Source organism: Ursus arctos, unplaced genomic scaffold (genome assembly GCF_023065955.2).
Source record: "Ursus arctos isolate Adak ecotype North America unplaced genomic scaffold, UrsArc2.0 scaffold_2, whole genome shotgun sequence".
Lineage (NCBI taxonomy): Eukaryota > Metazoa > Chordata > Mammalia > Carnivora > Ursidae > Ursus > Ursus arctos.
This window is the reverse complement of record NW_026622874.1, coordinates 72,249,761-72,268,830: the sequence shown is the minus strand read 5'-3', so window position 1 is coordinate 72,268,830 and position 19,070 is coordinate 72,249,761. Positions and strand designations below refer to the sequence as shown.

Genomic DNA, 19,070 nt, shown 5'->3' with positions numbered 1-19,070 from the left:
GGACCACACAGGGGACCCAAGTTCTTGAGGTTGGTACGGAGAACAACAGAGACACCCAGTCAGGATGCAACCCATTTCAGTTTGAGATTTGTTCTGAACTAGCTATCAGGTGATTATGAAGATGTGCAGGACAGAAAGACACCCCTAAAGCTGGAATGAATACACAGAAATGGGAAGAGCCGTCTGCAGGAATAGACTGTACCTCACATTTGCAGGGGGTGGGTGTTAGAAGGAGTTGAAGGGCTCTTCCACCCCAAAGATTGATGATCCGTGAACTGTGGCTCATTTGAGGCTCTCCTTGGACTCTGGGCAGTAAGGCTCAGGTAGGGCAGAGGTGCACGGACTTCTCTGTGGTCAGTCCAGGGAGGCCGGCCGGCCAGAGTCTGCATCCTGGAGGAGAAGGTGGGGCCAGCGGGGGAGGGGAGCATGGTCTTGAGCTGGCTGCTGGGGGTGGGCTTGTGGAAGAAGGCGGGGACGCTCAGGTAGAAGGCCTGGGGCGGCATGCGGGCAGTTTGGGGGTTGTGGCAGCTTTTTAATATGCTCTGCAGCTCTGTGCAAGGAGCACTCATTTGCTGCTAATGGCATGGTGCTTAAGCTCCTCTTAACTCTCCTGGAGCTCATCTAGTATGTCTGGCTGTCTATTAGGGATGCTTGTGTGTGTGTGTGTGCGCATGTGTGCACGCGTGTTCTCGTGTGTGTGTGTGTGTGTGTGTGTGTGTGTGTAGGAACATGGTTGGCAGAAACCAGGAGAAATGGGGTGCCAACAGAGCATCATGTGAGGAGAAGAGAGGGTACTTACTTATAGGAAATGAAGCCCATCTGCTGGGTGAGGAACTGCTTTCCAGAAATTCTGTAACGCCCAAGAGTCGTCTAGCCCAGTGTAATATGCCTTCTGTGCCTTCTTCTGTCGAATCCCCCATCGCCCTTAGCGGGGAATCATCTTTATTTGACAGGTGAGGAAACTGCCGTTTGGGCTGAGGAGCGGACTCCAGGGGAGTCGTGAGAGATAAGACGAGTGAGATTATACGAGAACTTTAGAGCCAGTGAACGGTTTTGGATTTTCTGCTCAGTGCGGCGGGAGGTGCTGAGGAGTGCAGCGGCGGGTTGACAAAGTGTAGCTCTGGCTGCTGTGTGGTAGTGAAACGGAGCGGGGAAGAGCAGAAGCCGGGAGAACAAAGAGCTACTTAGTGTATTCCCCACGAAGCAAGGAAGCAAGGGAGTGGCTCGGACCAGCCTGGCTGCACGAAGGGGTTTTTGATACATTGTGAAGATAGGCAGCTTATGGAAGGTCCTTCCCGACTGAAGACCACTCTGGAGTTATTCTGGGTGATGTGGGATTGACGATGGGTCAGACTTTGGAGGCCTGACAGTCAGGCATTGTGGCTCCACCCTGAGTCTTGTGCGGATGACACGTGGCCTTCAGTATCCTAGAAGATGCTTCTGTGCCAGGGATCCTTCCAGCTTACAGAGGACCTGACCTTCAAGGATGGAAATTGGCCACACACGAGTATCCTATCTCTTCTCCAGTGCCCTGCAGAGCCCAAATCCTGTCTAGAGCAGGAAGAGCAAGCTCGGAAGAGGCCGTGATGGTTTGGGAGAGCAGTGGAGGAAAAGTCAGCATTGACTGAGCTCCCGCCATGGGCTACATTGGGTCTAGACACTCCCGTACAACTTCGGATTTAATCCTCGCACTCCTCATGAGACTTCGGTGTGCTGAGCCTGGTTCTGTGGTTCAGGAAGCCGAAGCTCAGTGAGTCTCAGGCCATATGGCAGGTACATGGCACAACTAAGATCTGACTCCAAAACTGGGGTCAAAGCATGAGTCCTTATTGCAATGTGCTGCGATAGGCCCAGATTACAGCCCCTACCAGGCTCCCATTTCCTCCCTGTGTGTGGCCCAGGTTTAGATGACACTTACTGACTGAGATCCAGGGTGGTCAGAACTGACACACTGCTCGTCAATACTAATGTGCATTGATGTGGACAGAGTGGTCTTGGAGGCCCATTTTGGGGGGATGCCTAATGGAGGAAAGAAGGGAGGATTGTACCAAGAGCTTGCATGGTTTCAGAATCTCTTGGCAACAGCACTTGGAGGTGCTTGAGATCCTCCCTGGGACAAGGGCAGCGTGGGCTTTCACTGGCCTCAGAAGGGGCAAGAGAGGATGCTCAGAGCAAGTGGTCATGGGCGGCCTGGGAGCAGAGCTCTGGCACATCTCCAATCAGATGTGTGCCCTATGTGGCTTGCAGTCCCTCTCTCTGGAATTACAGGTAATAAGGTAGAGCTGATGTTAATGGTTTATGACACGAATTCATTTTGAGAACTATATGCTTCACCCATTGCTTTTATTTTTCAATTTGGATCTGTTGGGTATTAATAGCTTTGGGGCTGTGTTTTCCATTTTAATCTTGCTTTTTCTCATTTCCAAGTAGATTCCTTCTTTCAATTTACACAAACATTAAACCTCCATTTCCTGCAGCCCCACACTCCCTCTCTCTCATTCTCTCTGCTGACCTTGGGATAAAACTTTTCTTGAATGCATGAACTTTCCTCATTCCAGGCCTACTTTCCCATCCCCACTGGCCACTGCCGCCTTATGCTTTAGCCCCACTTTGCCACTGGTAGCTTCTCAGAGACATGACGATCCTTTGTGCCAGAAGAAAGAGAATTCAAACCAACCGAGGCTGAAGAGACACAGATCTTTAATATCTTACATAGTAAAACGTCTAGAGGTGGACAGTCCTTGGTCTGGTTGATTTGGGGGTCCTATGATCTCAAGGATACAAGTTCTTTTAATCCTTTGTTCTGCCCTTCTTCAAAGTATAGGCCTTTTCCCTTCAGGCTTGTCTCCTCATTCTTGTTAGGAACCCGGAAAGTTTGAGGTACCCTGTCCTCCACAGCTGCATCCTCAGGAAGGAGGGGGTCTTTTTCCTCCTGTCCGTTTCTTATTATGGGCAAAATCTCTTCACCAGAAGCTTCCCCGTTGGTTACCACTGGACCACATGCCTCAGCCCATCATTGGCAGGACCTCGACTGGTCCAGACGACCCCTGACTCATTTCCGAGGGCTGGGGCTGTCTTCTTGGAGCACCTGGTGGGCTGATGTCTGAACAGGAGCAACGGGAAGGATGGCTGTTGTACCAGTAGGGGGTGCTGCAAACGACAGCTCCCCTTTCCCCAGGCACCTTTGTTCGTGCTCTGTGCCCTTCCTGTGGCATCTTCTGCTGCTGCTGCCTCCTGACCTCGAATGCAGGTAATACCTGGCTTATTCCTGGTCGGACTGTAAGATGCAGCACGGGTGCCACATCCTCTGCATGTCCCTGGTTTCTTCGCTTGTCACCGGCACGCCGTAGTGCCCCAGGCATATGTCAGGCACTGCATTTGTAATGCAATCCCTTAAAATCATTTGCTTGTGCCTCTGAACTGGGAGCTCTCTGCGGGTGCCTGCTGGGTCTTGCTTACCTCTGTCACCTCAGGATCTGGCACCCACGGAATGCTCAGTAAAATTGCTGAAGGGACAAATGGCCTTGAGGAAGGGGACATTGAGAGATGTCCTGTCTGTTCCTGCCTCAAGAGACATCTGCCCTAGAGCATTAGGCATCAGGAACAGAGAGATCTTTGGATTCTCCAAACAAGCCAAGCTCTTCCGTGCCCTGGTGTCTTAGCCCGGGTCTGGATATGCTGCCTGCATGGCCTCACCAGGGATCCCGCTCCCACCATGCAGCCATTTTTTTTTTTTTTTTTTTTTTTTTTTTTTTTGCAAACCACTTCCCTTTTAAGAAGAATCATCTTCTACATGACTAGGTCTGTTCTGGAATTCTTTCCCAAATTTGGACACTATTTTATGGTCCTATTGTACTTTGTATGTACTTCCATTAACTAAGGAACGTTTTAAAAGCCTTCCCGTGTATTAGGTGATAAAAGAAATGATAAGCCACTTGTCTGTGGTTTGGGGGAGGACGTGGGTTCATGTACTTAGAAGAGTGCAACCCAAAACCGAGACCACGATGCCTGTCATTGGGGGTGGTGGCTGCAGAGTGTGCCCCTTTGCACTGTGCACGTCTGGTCACTGTTCCTTCTTCCCCAGTGCTCTCTGAGAACCCTGCAAATAAAGACCGTATCTCGCCCATCCCCAGCTCCCAGCACAAGCTGGGCACACAGTCTATGCTCAGACAGATGGCTGGGGCCTCAGTGAGTGGATATGAAAGCTTTCCTTTGGGAAGAAGGCAGAAGCCATTTGTCCAGAGACGAGGAGGAAGCAGGACTGTGGTGGAAGGGATGCAAAATGGCTAGGAGGGAGAGACTCGAGGGCCTTCCATGCTCTTCCCCCAAAGCACAAGAGCCAGCACCCACAAATAGGCATCTTGTAAAGATCATCTCTCTGCATGTTTGGGGTGGATTAAAAATCAGGGGCTCCAGGGTCTAATCCTGCTTTTGCTGTAGACTCTATGAGTGGCTTTGGGTGAGCTCCTGGAACAAGGGTCTTGATTCTCAGACCATAAAACGCAGGAGGATGAGATGAACGACAGCTTAGGTTCTTAGCACTTAGACATTTTAAAAATAAAGGCAAGAATAAAAATGAGACATTCTGTAGTTCTAGGAACTTCATGCACTTCCTTGGGACCAATCCATGTGGGAGGACAGTCAGGAAGGGTTGTAATTAGTGCCAGGAGAGCAGGCCTGACCCCAGGATGGGGTGCGCCTAGACCTGAGAGAAGTGGGGAGTACAGGGATCTGGATCCAGGAAGGCTGGGTGTCTAGTTCTTACTCTCACTTGAGAGCCATGACCCTTCAATCAACTGTTGAAGCTCTCTAAGCCTCAGTGTTCTCATCTGTGAAATGGGGAGATAGAATCTTCCCTGTAGGGTAGTTACGAGAAAGACGCATGGACCTGGTTCATGGCAACTTCGTCCTCATTGGGAATCTTAAAAGAGAGGAGTCCCTGTTGAGTACAGTTGTCAGGAGGTGGGGTTTGAGATGAAACATGAAAAGTGGACACTGACCCACTAGGTACAGAGAGGTGAGGAAAGAGCCATGTCCAAGGTTAGGGAATGATGACAATGATTGACAACGGCCATATGGCTTACTGCATGTTACATGGTCTCATTTGATTCTCTGAACACCCCTCTAAAGCAAGTGTTATGATTTGTCCCCTTTTACACATTAGAGAGGAAGGTTCAGAGAAGTCAAGTAACTTGCTCGAGGTCACACAGCTAGTATGTGGTTAAGCTGAGATTGGAATGCACATAGATATGTTTCAGAGCTCAGATGTTCTCCTATCTCTGTGAGAGTCTGGGAAAGACCTGGAATACCAGGTCAGCCTCTTTGAACACTTAGTTGGCATGATGTGGTGGCCTTGGTAGGAGAGCAGGGGTTCTCTGGGATGAGAGTTGGGCTCCAGACCCCTTGTCTGAGTGGGGGAAGGGCAGCCCAGCCCTCCCAGCTCCCTCTCTCCTCTGAGAAGCCTCACAATGTCTAGGTTGCCTGATGGCTGAGCCACAGCACTCATGATCCTGGCTGGCAAATTGGAGACACCCTTAATTGGATGCTGAAAAACTCTGCCTGTTGTACAATGGCTCTAGCAGAAGAGTTATAGCTGTTTACTGTAACACACAGACAGTCCCATTAACAAGAATGATGGGAGGCTGCTCCGTGGCATTACTCTTAGCAAAAGACTTGACAAATATGCTTTGTAAATGAAGGCGTTCCAACAGAGAAAACATATAACACTCTCTCTCCCCAACCCCCCCCACCCCTCCCCCTCCTCGGGACACTTTGCATGTTGAGTCCTTTATACATTATTCAAGGCTCCGTATTCTGACGATGTTCATCAATAGTGGTGCCTATGGCAGGGAGAAGCTTGTATCAACTGACAAATGTAGACAAAGCAGGCTGCTTAACCCAAGAACAGTGGGTCAGAGAACAAACAAGGAAATTGATTGTGCCCGCCATATTTCTGCGGGAGCGGTGGAGTAAATGAACGCCATACGTCACCGCTTATCACATACGGTAGGAGGCGATCGTGAATGGAGCAGCATGGCGTGCTTAAGGAACGCTGATGGATTATTCACAGACAGCTTTTGTTCCAGGCTGGGGTTTGTCTTGTGTACAGAGGGTCTGAAGCATCTGTACGGTGAGAGCCGCTGGAAGCACGCCCTCCCCAGACGCAGGCCTTGGAGGTGGCCTCTGCTGCAGGGTGGAGACGCCCAGTCACGTGGCCACTGGACCTAGGGATGAGTATGCTGGTGGGCCCACTGGACTCTCATGGGTCCCTGTAGGCATACAGGTCTTGTCATTTCTCAGAGGCGAGAGGGTGCAGTAGTTATGCGCCTGGGCTTTGGTGTTTGTTATGTCATCTCCTGGTCTGTCATTTATTAGCGTGTGGACCAGTCAGTGAACGGAGCCTCCGGTATCTTGCCTGGGCCGTGAGGCGCCAACAGTACCTGCCTCACAGGACTGGGATCCGGACTGAATGCTGGGAGCCTTGGGAACAGAGTGTGGCATCCAGGTCACGCTCCGGAAGTGCTAACTTGTAAGTGTCTTGCGAGGCAGTGAGCTTGCCATTGCTGGAGGTTTTAGGCAGAGGACAGACCACCTGCCGTTCTGGGGGTGATTCTGGGACTATCCAGCATGGTCAGAATGGAGGGTTGGAAATGCTGGCTTTGGAGTCCTGGTGCTGCCGGTTAGCTGTTGGTGGGGCCTTGTCAAGTCTCACGACGTCTGAGATGTACTTTTCTCTTCTGTCAAATGGAAAGATAATGTCTACAAAGCACAGGATGGAGTGTACTGCCCCTAGATGACCACTGTGACTGGAAGTCATCGATGTTTTCTGAATGAGGAAGGGGGCTGGGGGCAGAGCCTGCCAAACTGTCTTCAGCCCTGAGAGCCCATGGAGCTATGGAGATTTACGATGATTCTCTCAGGACGGTGGCGGAGCCCTCAGATGGGCCTCCCCTTCCTCCCAAGTCACAGGAAGTGAAGAAGAGAATGATAAAATAAAGGTAGAAGGTGTTGAGTACCTGCTGTGCATTAAAGCATCTGCAATCACATCGGTCAGAGCTCCTAACAATTCCGTCAGTGGTTCTTACCCCCATTATGCTGCCTGCCACCAACAGCAGGAGCCCTCAAGCAGAACGAGGAGGGGAGAGACCCAGGAGAGTCGGTTCCGAGTCTACAGTAGAAGTGACCATGGAAGGTCACTGTCCCCCGTCCCCTGTCCCCTCTCCCCAACTCCACCCCTGCTGGAGAGGTATGCCGAAGTCCTTCCATGGAATGGTCCTTTTTTCCTTGTATCCCTGCTTCAAGCGAGGCTGGATAAGCTCATTGTGCTCCTAGCCAGACATTGATACGATCGTAAAATCTCCCAACTTTCTGGGAGGAAAATTGCCTTTTGCCTTTTTCAGTGAGCTCACGCCTAGAAAGAACCACAGTGATGGAAAAAGGGGGTGCTGGCATTGGGGGCAAGGGCCCAGGGAGGAGGCGCAGGTCTGTTCCTGGCAAGAGTCTGTGCTGGGGTCTTGGGACAGACAGATGGAGGCAGAGGTGGGCTGACAGCCAAGAAAGATGAGTAGATTATTTCAGGCATGCTCTCCTGAAATCTCCAGAACGGAGAAGTGTTCTCCACGGCCACATGGACCACCAACAGACCCACTCTATTTCGTTACCTCGTGGCAGGCAGTTGAGAAGGAATCCTTAATGTAAATTCATTATTTCCCGCATTCCTTCCAGTGCCCATAGGAGGGAAGTGTGATTAACACCCTTTTCACCACCAGGGATGCTCCGAACCTCCCAAGTTCACATGGCCAACAAGTGGCAGATCAAGGACAAGGACCCTTTCCATTGCTCCTGTTTTTCTTCCTGTCTGGAGCAGAGCTGTCCACTGGAAATACAACATGACCCACGAATGTAGGCCATGGAGGAAATTTTGAATTTTGTAGTAGCCATGTTTAAAAAAAAAAAAAAAAGGAAATAGGAAATTAATTTTCTTTAACCCCAGTTACCCAAAAATATTATCTCAGTATTTAAAAAATTATTAATTAGATGGTTTACGGTCGTTCCTTTGCACTAGGTCTTCGAAATCTGGTGTGGACTCCATGCTCGTGGCAAGGTCGCCTCGGACTGGCTGTGTTTCAAGTGCTGGGTGGCTACATGTGGCCAGACTGTGCAGGTCTAGAGGGTAAGGTATGAGCTCACATGTCACCCCCACAAGTCACTTCCTTGAACCCCCTAACCAGAATGGCTTCCCACCCCTATCCTGTGACTTCCATCCCATCATCCTCTAGTTGCCTCTACGGTGCATATCCTTGCCGCTGGTCTTGCTAGTGTTGTATGTTTATGTTTATGTTTATTTTTCTTGTCTGTCTCTCCCAGCAGAATGTAAGTCCCCAGAGGTATTTACTGCCAGGCCCCAGCCGTTGAGAGCAGTGCACGGGACACAGGAGGTGCTCAGAAAGCATAGCTGTATGTCAAACAGGTGAGTGGATGGACATCTGAGTGAAGGCACGTCTGAGTCCAAGGCTAATAATAAGGGTGATGTCGGGACCCACCACATCTCCAACCTAGGGAACATCTGCCTTTCCAGTAATTTGTAGGCTGGAGCTTCCTTCTTTCAGGCCCCTTCCTCTGCATTCCAGCATTTTCCAGAAGCAGACGGACTGCTGCCTGTTCTAAGTGCTCCCTGTGCAGATACTTAGAAAAAAAGAAAGATCCAGAGTCTGTGTGTATCTATTCCTCACCTATGCACATTTGCCCGTGCTTATGTCATTTGTAAGGTGGCAGAGCCCTGACATACTATCACAGTCTGGGAGCCAGGGCTGTTTATCAGCTGCTGCCTGCCCCAGCCATTGAATAATTTGGGGCCGCCTGTAAACAGCAATCTACCAGATTCATTAAACCTGACACGTCCAGCCATTTACCATACAGATGAACTCAGGCCAGAATCCTGGGATATGGGATTCTGTACTTCGGGATTCCTGGAGTCACTCTTTGCCCCTCAAGTCCACGATGAAAGGAAGGATACACTTCCTCAGGGGCATGACAGCCTGTGCAATGCAAAGCTTGAGTTAGAGACCTGTCCTACTGTGATTGCAAGGAGCCCTGTGTGCTGACATATATATATATATATATATATAATGTGACTATCTCCTAGCCCAGGAACCTATTCCTGACATGCCTGTCCCCTGCATTGGACCCTGAGCTCTTGATGGGATGGAAACATATCCTGCTCATCTTTGTAACCCCAGCTCCTAGCATCCGACCTGACGCATAATCTGTGTTTTGAAAGAATACATGATCCAGGTGAGTCTGCAAACCATTTATTCATTCACTCATTCATTTGTTTGTTCATTTGTTCGTTCACTCAGAGCTCTTGACTGAGCATCTACTCTGTGCTGAATCCCATCCTATGTGTCTGAGAAAGTCCCCTTGCCCTCTTGGAGCTTACCTGCTAGCGGAGAGTTGAGTGAATTTTGTGATTTCCCCCCCCCCCTTTTTCCCCAAGAATATCAAAAGTTAATTTTGTCCCTGTGATTACTAACACTGCTATAACTATCTATTTAGCGTAGTGGTGAGAACATGGACTCAGGGGTCTGAGAGTGCTGGGGTCCGATCCTTGCTCTGTTGCTCACCCCCTGGTCCACTTCTCCATCTGTAAAGGAAGAGGGTGGCAGTCCTCACATCAAAATGTGGTTGGGGGCATCAGACCATGTGCTTGTAAACTGCAGAGGCCTGGGCATCATAAACATGTTTTTGACACTAGGTGGGGCTGTGTTTGGTGGGAGAGAAGACCAAAGAGTGAGTTTGGGGCTGGGCCAAAGGAACCACAGATGGGCCCGGGTGGGAGATTTCTGGAAGCTAGAATTGCTGTGTGTGTCTTGGATGATGGTGGGAAGGGGCCAAGGAGGTGCCATGGCAACAGCTGCCCAATTTCTGGTGTTAGGCAATTAACACTTGGACACTACAAAGAAGCAAAGTTGCCAAGAACCGGGACAGCAGGGCCTCTGTGACCAAAAGGAGCCGCAGGAAGAGCCCCTGTCTCCACAGTCCCAGAGACAGTCTTCTGTCCTTGGCTTCTGATGGGGGAAGAAGGAGGGGTGGGACACCCCTGACCATGGCTCAGCTATTTCTCCAGAGTACGTGGATTTCTGGAGCCCTGGTGGGGCTAAGAGGGCTGCCCCAAGATTACAGGGAGGGCAGAGGTCTATGAATGACAGTGCAATGTGGTACTGAATGTTCTGGAGCTTTCTGAAATCTTCATAGCTTGGACTCTGGAGTCAGATCACCCAAGTTGACTTCCTGGCTCTGTCACCTATGGCTGGATGACTCTGGCAAGTCACTTACCCTCAATTGGCCTCCGCTTTCCTCTGTAGAATGGAGATACTATGAACATGCAACTCATGGTGGTTTTGGGAGGGCTGAGATGGGAGAATTTGTGTAAAGCATTCAGAATGGTGCATGGTACATAGCAATCACTCCGTAAGTCCTCTGCAGAGGTCTCTATCCCCCAACCTCTCAGCTCCTTCCTCTTATGTCTCTACCCTCCTCGGTCCTCTCTTTATCCTGAGGCCCTCCTTTGGATTTAGGCCAATGCGTCTCATTGCTATGATTCCCAGAGTGTCTTCAGAGATGTGCGAACACAGGTGGACAAATCTGTATCTTATTAATATGATAACTGCTTACAGCATAGCCTGACTGTGCTTCTGGGCTGTATGCTCCCCCGACTCCCCCCCCCCCCATATCTCTTCAGGTGGAAGGTGGGGGGTGGTGCTGGTGAAGGAGATGAAAGAAAAATCAGGGGAAAATGGGTACTGTAAAATAAATAATTTCAATTCTCTATTTTTATGTACTGTTTATTATTGAGTGTCACACAGTTGTTAACGGCTTTAGTCAAATTAGAATCACAAGTGATATATGTGTGGGTATTTTTTAAATCAGATTATTTTGAAACATCCCACAATTATATTGTAGGGAGAAAAATGTGTATTAGTGCAAGGTTCTCAGGAAGAAAATTCAAGTGAAAGGAATAAACTGATATTTTTTAATTAAGAGAAAACAGCAAGGAAATTAAAAAAAAAAAAGGGAGCCTGGCACCTTAAAATAAAATGGGATGATAAACTCTTTGCTGGCAAAGTTGCGATTTCTCTGTTGGATTTTGGATCTGGCTTTTATTATTAAGGCTGGTGCTGAAAGCTGGCATTTTGACAGGAACATGGAGCGTTTGTCACTATCTGGGAAAGAGATAGATGTTGAATGACATTTCGGAAGAAATGTATACATTTTGGGTCTAAGTGCTCTCTCTCCTTACCAGGAAAATTCCACTAGCAAATAACTGATTGGTTATCTTGAGTTCCCAATTTCCATGGCTATTTAAGTGAAAACAGAATTAAAAGGGTTTCTTTCTCTCTCTCTCTCTCTCTCTCTCTCTCTCTCTCACCTTTGGGGAAAATGGAAAGATTTCTCCATGGGCAGCATCCTTTCCAGATAAGGGCATCATTCCTGGTTAGAAAGGGTGGAACATTCTTTGTCTCCAGAGGTGAAGTAATTGGGGAGACATAGAATACATCCTTCGAGGAGTAGCTGAAGTCCATGATTAGGGAGATCGTTTCTGTCTCTAAGCCCCAGTTATTAATGCAAATAACTCAGGGGAGGGACATGGCAAAGATGCAAAAGGATGTCAGGAACATCACCCAGGAGACCTGGGTTTCTCCAGTTCTGCTTCTTACTGGCTGTGTGACACTGGGCGAGTCGCTTTCCCTTCCTGCCTTCTTTGTTAAATATAGATGCAGTGTGGGGCACCTGGATGGCTCAGTCAGTTAAGCATCTGCCTTTGGCTCAGGTCAGGATCCCAGGGTCCTGGGATAGAGCCCCACATTGGGCTTCCTGCTCAGTGGGGAGTCTGCTTTTCCCTCTCCCTCTGCCTGCTGTTCCCCCTGCTTGTGTGCGCTCACTTTCTTTCTCTGTCAAATAAATAAATAAAATCTTTAAAAAAAATAGATGCAGTGGAAGAGATATTCCCTCCCTCAGCTGTGAGGATCAAGTGTGATGAAATGTGGGGAAAACTCCAGACTGCTCTCCAGAACATGGAGAGAGCTGGATTAGGAAGCTGAGTTCGTGGTCTTGAATGGGCAGGGGAAAGAGCCTGCCGTTATGGGGAGAGACAAACAACGGGATGAGGAAGAGCAGCCTGGAACAGCAGGTGGACTACACCTCCTTCCCAGCAAGTGGAGCCATGGCTGTATATCTATTATAATAAGCTGAGTTCAGCTTTAGTTCCTTCCCTTGCATTTTCCCCCACTGATAGCTGAGACACTCCTTGTGAAGACTGCTGGGTAGGTGTAAGAAGTTATAGACCTACCATAAAGAGGAAGTCACGGGTTCTGCTTAGGGAGGTCAGAGTCCAAGCTCATGGCAGCCTGATTTCAGTGGGTATTCTGCATGGTGGCCACTCGTGACTTTCTGCGCATGGTTTCTCTCTTACTGCATTGGGTTTCTTTCCCCTCAGCCATGGTCTTCTGTAGCTCTGAGGTCGACCAGTAGGAGCTAAAGCCAAAGCTATTGAAACTTGGGGTGGTCCTCCTCACAAAGACAGGAGTCTCCGGGGAAAATATCAAGTGATGATTCAAGCTCTTCTCGAAGGAGAGAGCTTTGGCTCAGGTGTGCGTGAATCACAGAAACTTCCTCTTTTCAATGTACTACTGTCAGAGGTGTTAATATTTTCTGGATTGAATATTTGTGGCAAAAGTCCCCTCAGGATTTTTTTGTCATCACTTCCAACTTGCTGGTGCTAATTCCTGTGTCATGTTTGTGATGACCCTGATGGTGTTGAACTTTTCCTGAGCCCAAGACTCCCCAGAAAACAGTGATGCTGAAGAAACAGCCTTGCTTAGCCTTTTGTTTTCCAGGGAAATGGCTGACCTCACTCTTGCTTATTCCAAGAGAAGACCCACCTCCGCTTTCCTCAGTGACCCAGATATGAGGGTCTCCATACTTCTTCTGGATTCCCACTAGACTTGTGAATGACTTCCATGCCTCCTTGACTCTATAGACACCCCAGTTCCCTTCCTTCCCACTGAGACATCCTCATTAATGAATGGTCTCCCTACTGCAGTAGCCTGCATGAAATCATCTCATTAATTGAGGTTCCCATCAAAGCCATAACAAGCTAGAAGAAAGAAGGTGATGGGGAATTAGCAGGAAAGTCCCTAAAATAAATTGAGCTGGAGGTAGACTAAGGAAGGAACACAAGGAGAATTTGTATGCAGATAGTGGGCATTCAGACCTTCCTCCTTGCAGGCAAAAACCACAGCCATGGCAAAAGGAAGAGAAAGGATGTGCAGTAGTAAAAGATGCCCTTGTTTGGCCCATAAGTTTTCTTCTACTTTAATATAATCCCAAATCCTATGATAGATGTCATTCCGGGGTCCTAGACACCAACATGAACACATGCAAAGGCTGGCACAGAGCATCAGACTGGGAATTGTGGAATAGCTCCAAAATGTTTGACTTCTGGAACAACGCCCTTGGATGCTGGCGTTTCTCAAGATTTCATTCTGGGAGCAGGAAATGTCTGGGAGTTTTGCCTCTCACCCCAACGGCAGCTGCCAGTGACTGGTGGGAAAGTACCAAAGTCTAGTGGCTTTGCCTCAAAGCCTGGGGATAATTTTTGGTCCAGAGACAGCCATGGGTTGAGGCTGAATTTGGAACGCCCCTTCGTTACCTTCTTTCTCTTCCCTTTGCTGATATCCCCACTTCCTTCTTTTTTTTTTTTTAAAGATTTTATTTATTTATTTGACAGAGAGAGACAGCCAGCAAGAGGGGGAACACAAGCAGGGGGAGTGGGAGAGGAAGAAGCAGGCTTCCAGCGGAGAAGCCTGATGTGGGGCTCGATCCCAGAATGCTGGGATCGCACCCTGAGCCAAAGGCAGACGCCTAACGACTGCGCCACCCAGGCGCCCCCATCCCCACTTCCTTCTTGGTTGCTCCTGGACTCCTTCCTTGCAGAATCACTTGTATTTAATTCTTGATTCAGGCTCAGCCTCTGAGTGACCAGAGGTAAGACATTCAGTTGACCCATCCTGATAAAGGAAGGATAGAAGAAGAGGGAGGGAGGGAGGAAAGAGGGAGGCCAGCTGTGCTATTACCAGCTGATTCATCTTGCATGTGACTTCTCTGCTTGAGTCTCACCTTCCTCTCGGGAAAGACTATCACTGACTCAAGGTTGGCGCAGTAGTTAAGTAAGGCAATGCTTTTGAGTGGACCACGTATGGCCAGATCAGCTCATTCAAGCACACCATGGCTTTTCAAGAGGAGCCCTGGGTCTTGAGTCTTTTCTAGTGCAAGTTGATTCCAGAATTCCCCCCTTTGTTCCAAAGAGAAGTGTTTACCTACATCTTCTTCCTTCCTCAACTATTAACTGAAGTATAAACTGAAATAGGCAGAAATTGTATCATCTTAATTCAGTAGACTTCAAATTCTCAGGGGCATAAAAATCACTTGGGGTCTTTGTTCAAAAGACAGATTTCCAGATTCCGCCAGGAGATTCCAGTTCAGTGGATATGGAACGGTTCCTAAAGTCTACATTCTTAAAAGTTCTGTGAGCCTAGAGCCGGTGATCCACAGACCTTGTTTTTGGAGGCATTGCTCCAGTTCAGAGATGAACTCTTGACCAGCGTGCTGCTCACGATCTTTGAAGCTCTAGGACCTGTTTGCTGGTGTGCCTCACAGGCCCTGCTAGCTGTTTCCTGCCCAGGCTGGACCGTCAGGGCTGTTCCCCAGACCCCAGCTGCTCACCCAAGCTCCCGAATGCCTCTCAGCCCACCTTGCCCCATCGGGTTGACACTTCGCTTTGCACATCAATGAACTCATTCATGGATGTCAATGAGCGCTTGTCCATTTAGTACAGAACGAATAGGCCGAGGTTGCAGGGAAACTCTGACATGGCTCAGGCGATCAATCACTGTGAGCTGTGGGGCCACAGGCCCTGGAAGGTGACAGATCCATTACGGCCAATTCAAACCAAGAACGACAAGAAGCCAAAGCCCTTCCTCGTCCGTGGTACCCATGGCAATACCAGAGGTCTCAGCCTCTGGCGTTGACCATGAGTGCTGTCCACCTCTGGTCATGACGTTTGTATTTCCGGTCACTCGTGCCTCAGTCAGTGCATTGGCTCATTATGTTCAGTGCTAACTGCAGCTTGGTCAGCAGTGCTCCCCGGGCCTATCTGAGAGCTCCCCTTCAGGCACCCCACGCCTCAAGTCCCTGGAGCTTCCAATACACAACTCCATCTATACTGTCTTGTTGGATGGAGGATGGGTATGGGAAGAAAATGCATTTATTGTTCACAAAACTTTTCTGTCTTCATGCTACCTCTGAAGAAACACTGGATTCTGGTCCAGACATCAGCAAACTTTTCTGTGAAGTGCCAGACTGTACATAATTTTGGCTTCAGGGACCAACCAGAGGATATTGGGGCAGTTACTCATCTCTGCCTTTGGAGCATGAAAGCAGCCACAGACAATAGGCAAACACAAGTGGGTGTGGCTGTGTTCTAATAAAACGTTATTTGTAAAAATGGTGGTAGACCGGATTTGGTCCATGGGCAGTTGGTTTGTAATACCTGGTCTAGCCCGTGTTTATCCATCTATATTCCTTTTACAAATATCTGTTGGGCAGCCACAGGTGCCAGGCATCATCCTGGGCACTGGGGGATACAGCAATGGGGCAAGACAGATACCATTCCTTTTTTCCCAGGGCCTATAGCTAAATAGTGGGGAACAGACGATAAATAACTAATAATACAATTAAATGCTTATCTGCTTTTGTTATAAGTGCTCTGAAGGAGAAGTGCATGGGAGTGAGTGGGAGTGAGTAACAGGAGACATGGGGTTTAGGGAGGTGAAAGTGGAGAGGTGAGGCCTCAAGCAGGGAGTAATAGGGATGCTTTCGAGGCAAAATGAATGTGGACATTGGTTGATTCAGGGTAATTGTCACCCAGAGGAGGAAGGAGAGAAGTGTCAGACCCAGAATTTTGTGCTTCTTTCCATGTATTTCATACATTTCCCCAGAAGCCGTGGGACATCTCCGAAGTCTGTTCAGAAAGCAGAGGAGTGATAGGAGTAGATTGAGGCATCACGACGATTTACCTGGCCAGTTTGGAGAACAGAAAGGGGGACAATAATAAATCCAAGATGAACTGGATGGAAAGTTCCTACACTAGTTTATCAATTCTGGTATAACATAAACTCTCGCTTTACCTCTTTTTGGCCAACCTCACCCACAAAGCCAGGGGTTTGATAAAATGTCCATGCCCGGGGCACCTGGGTGGCTCAGTCGGTTAAATGTCTGCCTTCAGCTCAGGTCATGAACCCAGGGTCCTGGGATCAGGCCCTGCGTCAGGCTCCCTGCTCCGGGGGGCATCTGCTTCTCCCTCTCTCTGTCCCCCACTGACTCGTGCTCACGCTCTCTCTCAAAAAAAATAAGAAAAAAAAGAAAGAAATGTCCATGCTCGAGGTTACTCTCCATGAAGACACCTCCCTGGTGACAATTCTGTTCTTGGGAGAACAGTGTTTTCATTTGTGCTGGGCTCGGGGGTCTGCTGGGGAGGCCTGGGTGCTGAGGCTGGAGGGGAAGCTGGACCAGGTCCGATAGTGCAGAGCCTATTAGTAACAACGGATGCAGACTTCTAGAAGCCGGACTTGCACCGCCCATCCCTCTTCCCACCATGAGGTTCTGCATTTCAAAGCCACCTGTGCCTTCTGACGCTTTGCTTATAGCCAATTCAAGTCATGGTCATTCTGCTGATCTCTTTTGAAGGTGCCGTCATGTTGCAGAGTGTCTGCGTATCCTAAGACATTTAATACCTCTGCTTGGAATGCACTGATATGTAGATCATTAAGCAGAGCAGACCTTCTCGGGGAAAGGAGTACTAATTGCACTTTGCAAATGCCATTTTCATTTGATATTTGGCACGGGTGCCACAGTCACGGTCTTTCTATTTCTATTAACCACAAGGGCTGGGACAAAGTCATCCCAACTTCCCTGGCAGCAGCATGGCTCATTAGGCATTGACGAGAGCCGCGAAGCCAGCCTCGGAGACTGGCCCCCAGTGGCGGCCCTTCCTGCCGTTCCCACACCGGTGGGAACTAGCTTCACAGCCGGGTTGATCCGTGTGGCCGGTAGCCCGGGCAGAGGTGGTGAGGCATTGCTTCCAACAGTCATTTCTTTTTTTTTTTTTTTTTTTTTAAGATTTTATTTTTTATTATTATTTTTTATTATGTTAGTCACCATACAGTACATCCCTAGTTTTTGGTGTAAAGTTCCATGATTCATTACTTGTGTATAACACCCAGTGCACCATGCAATACGTGCCCTCCTTAGTACCCATCACCAGCCTATCCCATTTCCCCAACAGTCATTTCCAAAAAGACGACGTAGCTTTCATCTTGGTCATGCTCTCTGTCTTGGAGCTCTTGCTCAGGGAGCAACTGGCTTCTGGGTTGCAAGCAGCTTCACAGAGAGACCTGTGTGGTGAGGAACTGGACCCTCTTTCCAGTGAGTGAGTGACCTTGCACATGGACGCCAGCCTCGGTCAGACCTTCAGATGACCGTAGCCTGCGTCAAGAGCTCAGGGGCAACCCCGTGAGACATCTCCAGCCAGAGGCAGCCTGAGAAGCTGTACCCAGATTCTTGACACACGGAATCGATGACATATTAGATGTGTACTGTCTTCAGGTCAAAGTTTTAGGATAACTTGTGACACAGCAATAGGTAACAAATGCAGGAAACAGAAGTATTAGATCCTTCAAACAATTTGACCTTGTGTGGATGTCCATAACAAGTCTGGCAGAAAGGGCGCCATTTTCTGCAAGGGGGAGACTGAGGCAGAACCTGGCTGAGAGCCAGAAGTCCTTACTGAGGCCACTCACAAGTTTTGGGGCCCGGGACAAATCACGGTCCCTTTCTGGACTTTGTGTCCCTGGCTATAAAAGCAAGAAGTTGGATAAAGTGGTCTTCAGGAGGCAGAGTCCCTTGCTTGGTGCTTGGGAGTTTGGTGGTAGACACAACAAATACCAGTCACCCCGTTGGGCTCCCGTGCATATGTGCGCACACACACTTAAACTGTGATGATGTCAGCTAGCAATGAGTGGGTATCGAACTGTAGGTCAGGCATTGAATTATACAGGAATTACCAATTCATTTTGAAAACAACCCATGAAAGTAGATGCCTCTATGATGATCATTTATTAGGCCAAGGAATTCAGGCTCAGAAAGCTTCATTTTGAGCAGAGACAATGTATTGGGTTTTTTACTGCTGCATAACACATTATCACAAATTTCATGGTTTAAAACAATGCACATTAAAAAAAAAGATGTATTTATTTACTTTTTTGAGAGAGAGAATGTGTGTGCATGAGTAGGGAGAGGGCCAGAGGGATAAGGAGAGAGAATCTCAAGCAAACTTCCTGCTGAGTGTGGAGCCTGACACAGCGGGGCTCGATCTCATGACCCTGAGATCATGACCTGAGCCTAAACCAAGAGTCAGACACTTAACTGACTGTACTGCCCAGGTGCCCCCAAAACAACGTACATTTTTAATCTCACAGTTTCTGTGAGGAATCTGGGCATAGCTTAGCTGGGTTCTCTGCTCAGGGTTTTAGAAGTTTGTCATTGAAGTGTTGATCAGAGCTGCATTCTCATCTGTGACTCAGGGTCCTAAACCAAACTCCCCCAAGAGTTTGAAAGAATCTAGTTGTAGGGCTGAGGCCCCTCAGATCCCAGAACCTCCACCTGTCTGTAAGCAGTTCACAACATGGCTCTTTGATTCTTCAAGGCCAGCAAGAGAAAGCCTCTCTCTACAGAAAGGGTCCAGTCTCTTTTAAAAAATCCCCTTACCTGATTAGGTGAGGCTCACCAGGGCACTCTTGCTTTTGCTTAACTCAAAGCCAACTGACTTAGAATCTTCACTGAATCGTCAGAATCCCCTCACCTTTGCCATATAATGTAACTAATCATTGGAGTGAGACCCCATTGTATTCATATGTCCTGCCCACATGGAAGGGGAAGGAATAATCCAGAGC

General features: G+C 48.6%; 1 non-coding gene across 6 annotated transcripts in view; it reads left to right on the top strand.

The window, feature by feature from the left end:
• Positions 1-19,070, top strand: part of LOC113270821 (uncharacterized) — a 255,478-nt gene that overhangs the window by 135,246 nt on the left and 101,162 nt on the right. For 3 of the 6 annotated variants that reach the window (XR_008960398.1, XR_006411780.3, XR_008960397.1), the window contains exons 5-7: positions 8,066-8,173; positions 8,368-8,470; positions 9,146-9,294. This is a non-coding gene — a transcript (uncharacterized LOC113270821). Of the gene's footprint in view, positions 1-8,065; positions 8,179-8,367; positions 8,471-9,145; positions 9,295-19,070 lie in introns of all 6 variants that reach the window. The other 3 variants (XR_006411781.3, XR_006411779.3, XR_008960396.1) reach the window with 2 other exon arrangements.